We start from the raw sequence: 6000 nt of genomic DNA, 5'->3' as shown, positions 1-6000 counted from the left end.
GTATTGTGACTTCAATAAAAAGGATTTCCCAAGTTAGATTTATTTTTATCAATTGTATTCTACCATTAACTTAGGCCTATATTTTGCTCTTTATACATGTGAAACTTGCTCGTGAACATTTTGTGGAATAGCATTCTAACTTTTCTCCCCACATGGAAAACTTTTACGAATGCTGTTTATTGAACAATTCATCATCTGCGCATTCGCTCCAGTGTCATTTCTATAACACACTGCATTTTCAATATGGTTGCGATACTTTCTTGATATCACTTGGATGCACTCTCTTATTGCGCAGATACTACATTGTTTAATTTAGCATGGGATTATGTCTTGCTGTTTAGAAGGACAGAGCTCCCTTCATTTTTCATCTCTTTCAAATGATCTTTATGATTCTGGCCCTTTTCTTAATGTTTCAATTAAAAAGTCTTAGACTAACGTTGTGATACTTCATTGTCACAAAAGGGCAGGGGGGGTCCTGGATAATGAAAAAAAATGGGAAGATTATAGAGGGAAGCTAAAATGTAGAGGAAGAAGCAGGCGCTGGACAATTTTTCCCTTTGGGGGCTGTCAATGTGAGGGCAGTTTCCGGCCCTGGGGCCTCTGTCTGGCCTAATGCCCAGGACTGACAGGGAGTCCACTACAGGCACAGAGAGTGAGGGAGAAGCTCCCGGAGAAGAGCCCGAATTCTCTTCCTGAAAACTAACCAAATCCCTCCTGACCTGTCAACTGCCAGCGTGTAGTGCAGGTGACAAGTGGCCCAGTTAAGGGCAGGGAATCAGAGCCAAGAGGGGAGTGGCTACCTAACAGATTTTGCAATTTGAGACTATCCCATGTAACTTCCTGCTTCAAATAATCATCAACACTGCACAGAGGAATATAACAGAATCTCCAAATCCCACACTATGATATCTACAGTGTTCAGGAAACCCAGATAATTTGTCATTCAAAGAACCCAGAAAATATCTCCCATTCTCAAGAGGAAGATAATGAGAGGCCACCCTTCGATGACCTGGATGTTGGAATTAGCTGACAACTACTTTAAAGAAACAAATTCCTATGTTTAAGGAGGTAAAACTTAATATGCTTGCATTGAAAGAAAAATAAGAATTATAAACAGAGGAATAGAAACTATAAATAAGCAAATGAAAATCCTAGAACCAGAAATGACAATATTCAATACTTTTAAAAAATGACTCAATGAGTTTAAAACTTGTATAAGAATGACAAAGAGTTTGGCATGGTGGCACACGCCTGTAATCCCAGCAGCTCGGGAGGCTGAAGCAGGAGGATCGAGTTCAAAGCCAGCCTCAGCAAAAGTGAAGCACAAAGCAATTCAGTGAGACCCTGTCTCTAAATAAAATGCAAAAATAGGGCTGGGGATGTGACTCAGTGATGGAGTGCACCTGAGTTCAATCCCTAGTATCCTCCCACCCCCCTCCCCAAACAGGAATGACACAAGAAGGAGTCAATAAATATGGAGCCAGAGGAAAATAACACATTAAGTTGAGGAAGTGAGAACAAAATTAATACAATGACAAAAAAATCCAGAGACCTGTGAAACAATAACAGAATATCCAGCATATGAGTCATTGTAATTCCAGAAAGGGAAGAGAAAGAATGGATAGAAAGGACTATTTGATTAAATAATGATCAGACACTTACTCCAATTTGGTAAAAAAAAAAACAAAACAAAAACAAAACAAAACAAAACAAAAAAAAAAACCATAAGTTTAAACCTTATGCCAAAACTCACAGAGACACTACGAGAAATAGAAAAGAAAATTATACAATAGTCTTCTTCATGCACACAACACAAAAACACTGTAAAAAGTGTTAGCAAATCAAGTATATTATCTAAAAGGGATAATTTGTCATGACCATGAAAGGCTTATCCCAGAAATGCAAGATTGATTTTATCCTCTCTGAATCGTCCACTTTAAAATGGTTAATTTTATTCTTTGCTTATTTTATCTCAGTTAATAATTAAAAATGCATATAATTCACCATATTGACAGAAGGAAATATAAAAGCAGAAAAAGGATTTACACAAAATTTAGCATCAAATTATGATAAAACAAATGAGGAATACAAAGAAACTTGTTCAAGTTAAGGACATCTAGAAGGCTTACGGGCAAATCTGTAGGGTGTCACATTGAACACTGCTGTCCTGAGAACCAGGGCAAGGCCAGGAATGACCCTCTGATCATTTCTATACAACATGGTTCTGGACATCCTAATTATTTACAATAACAGGAAAACAATGTAAATGGCATAAAAATAAGACAGAAAGACGTGAATTTACCTGCATGAAAAAATTGATAAGATTCTTATCAAAGAAAAATGGCAGGAATCTAAAAAACGATTAAAAGAGGTAGCAAGTACATTTACCAAGGTTGCGGAATACTAGGGTTTGTTTAAAAAAAAGTGAATCATAACCAGTATGTGCCTCTTAAAATAACTAAAATCCAGAACATTAACAACATCAAATATTGGCAAGGATGTATAACAGCAGAACTTTTATTCATTGATGGGAATGCAAAATGACAGTCACGTTGGAGGAGACTTTGATTATTTCTTACAAATTGTACCATACAAACGTAGTAATGATGCTCCTTGGTATTTACTTAAAAGAAGTTGAAAACTTCGGTCCACACAAAATGCTGTAGATGGATGTTTATAGCAGTTTTATTCATACTTTTCAAAATTTGGATGTCCTTTAGTAGGTGAACGTATAAATAAACTGTGATACAGTCAGACCATAGAATATTATTCAATGCTAAAATGAAAGGAGTTATCAAGCCATAGAAAGACGTGGTGGAAACTTCAAGGCATTTTGCTAAATGAAAGAAGGCAATCAGAGAGAGTGACATACTGTTGTATTCCTACTGATATTCTGGAAAAGGCAAAACTCTAGAGATAGTAAAATGATCAGCGGTTGCCAGGGATTGAGGATGAGAGAGATGAATGCACAGAACATACAGAATTTTTAGGGCAATGAAAATACTCGGTATGATATGATAATGGTGGATACATGTCATCATCCATTTGTCCAAACTCCTAAAATGCCCAGCACCAAGGGCAAATCAGAATGTAAACTAGAGAGTCTGGGTTGTAATGATGAGTCAATAGAGGCTCATCAATTCTGGTGGAGGACATTGATCATGGAAGAAGCTATGCATGTGAGGCGGGGGGCCAGGAGGAAGCTCTGTACGTGCTGCTCAACATGGCTAAGACTAGGCTAAAAATGAAATTTACTTAAAAAAAAAAAGTAGTTTACATGTAAAAATTCATGAAACTGTATATTTATAATCCCTGCAGTTTCTGCATGAATTACACTTCATTTTTTTAAAAAATCAAGTGCATTATTATATACATAACTATGTAAAAATTAGATAATGAAACCCAAAGCAATTTTGCCCTGTAAGAACATCAACATGTAAAATATTTAGGGAAAAACAAAAGTCTCACCAAAGTGCAAGATCTCTATTCTGAAAACCTACGAAATATTGCCGAGAAAAAAACTTAGAAGATAAATGATCAACATTCTGACGCTGACATTGAAATAGGCAAATAAATCAATACAAGAGAGAGACCAGAAATAAACCCACACTTACAGAGTCATTTGTTTAGTTTTTAACAAAAGGATCAGAACAATCTGATGTATATATTTCTCAATTTGAGATGGATTGCAGACTCGAACTTAAAAGCTAAAAACCATAAAACTTTTTAGAAGTAAATAGAAGAGATTATCTTCACGATTGAAGATAAGCACAAGTTTCTTTAACAAATCGGTACCATAAGAGAACAAACTTGAAAATAAGACCTCAAAAATGTTTAAAAAGTCTTCTCATCTGAAGAAATCATTAAGAAAATGAATAGACAAGTCATAGAGTGAGAAAATATTCATAAATGTTCAAAAAGGACTGTTATCCAAATACATAAATAATTCCTTTAACTCAATAATGAAAAGGCAAACAACTCAAATAAAAAAGCAAAGCACAATATTTGTATACTCTTCACATACACACAAAAAAATACAGGGCTTTTAATTTATTTATTTATTTTCGTATATTCTTTGTATGGGCTATTGAGCAAGTGATAAAATGCTCAATATCATGAGTCATTATGGAAATGCAAAAGAAACCCACAATAAAATACAACTACATACCAAAGAAAATGGCTAAAATTAAGTGTGTTGGTACCATTGGATATCAGCAAGGATGTGGGATGTTAACTGTCTTGCACTTGTGGCAGGAATATAGAGTCATACTATCATTGTAGGCAAAATTTAGACAGATTCTGATAAAGATTTCCATAAAGATATTGATTCTGATAAAGATATATTTACCTTATACCTACCCTATGGTCCAGAAAATCCAATATTAAGAGAAATTTCAGGGTGCATGCGCACGATGACTTCTCTAGGAATAAACACTGAAGAATTACTCAGATAGCCCAAAGCTACAACTGATTCAAATGTCCATTAGTGTGGTTCAGGGATGGACCTTATGGTGTATGTCCATATAGTGAAAGATAACCTAAGGATGCCTCATGACTGTAGGCTTTGTGAAAGAAGCTTTATTTTTTAAAGGTATATATTCTATTAGCGTTTTTATATGATGTTCTACAATGGGTAAATATGATCCTTCATGAAAAAGAAACCAAATGTGCATCTAGGGGGAGGGGGAGTCCAGAGATTGAATTCTATATTTGAAAAGGGCTTGGGTCACATACATAATATCATTTTTCAAATCCCAGCACATACCTCAATAGTTTCACATTGCATTAAATACAAATTTATAGCAAAAGGTAATTAAATATGGAGACCTATTAGTCATAGGAATGCTGAAGTTTTTAAGAATGCATATATGAAGGCTTTCAGTTACCTTTGTACCACTAATAAATAATGATAAAGAAGTTGTTTAACAAGTAGATAGACATGTAAAATAAAATGTTAATGATACTGTGGAAAATAATCTGGAAGTTCCTCAAAATGCTGAACATAGGAGTTCAGGGTGTAGCTTAGTGGTAGAGTACTTGTCTAGCATGCATGAAGTCCTGGTTTTGATCCGCAACACTGTTAAAGAAAAAGAAAGAAAGAAAAGGTTACTCATAGGGACATAGTATTATGTGATCCAACAATTTCACTTCCAGCTATATCAACAAGAGAAATGAAGGCATAAATCCACAAAAAAATATACAAAATACTCATAGAAACATTATTTTTAAAAGTTATAATGTGGAAACAGCTTGTGTCCATTGATTATGAATGAACAAATATAAAGTGGTATATCCAATCCATGGAATATTATTCACTCATGAAAATGATAAAGTAACTGAAAGAAAACCTAGTCATGAAAGGTCCCATATTATGTGATTCCATTTTTATGGATATCTAGAAGAGACACAGAGTAGACTCCTGGATCCCTGAGTCTAGACAGTGGTAGAAAGGATACCAGGAGTGAGGAAGAAGGGCTTGAGAGTAGCAAGGGGAGTGACTGATAATGGGTATGGTATTTTCAAGGGAAAGTAGTAAAAATATTCTAAAATCAGTTGTCGTCACAGCTCTGAATACATTTTTAGAACATTGATGTATACACTTTTAATAGATGTATTGTATAGTATGTGAATTATATTTCATTAAAGTTGTTAGTATAAGAGTTGCCAATGATTACACCTTGCTGGTGGATATACAGGTGTTGACCATAAAGTTACTTTAATGTTTCTGTATACTTAAAAACTCTTAAAAATAAAACAATCTTAATAAGCTCTGGATTGTGATTATCTTCAGTGTAGAGATAATGTAAAGTAAACAGTTATCTGCCCACTACTGAGTCTTTCTGGTTAGGAATAATAGATCACCTGCTGCTACCCTGCTTTCCAGCATCCTTAATATAGATGATCTTGAGTTCCAGTTTCTCGGGCTTTACATGCTCCATCCATTCAGATGTTTTCGATTTGCATGATCCCGAGGCCCTTCAGCTCTGGGATACCTGTCTC

Source organism: Spermophilus citellus (assembly GCF_964194105.1).
Source record: "Spermophilus citellus genome assembly, chromosome: 2".
Lineage (NCBI taxonomy): Eukaryota > Metazoa > Chordata > Mammalia > Rodentia > Sciuridae > Spermophilus > Spermophilus citellus.
This window is presented reverse-complemented; position numbering follows the sequence as displayed.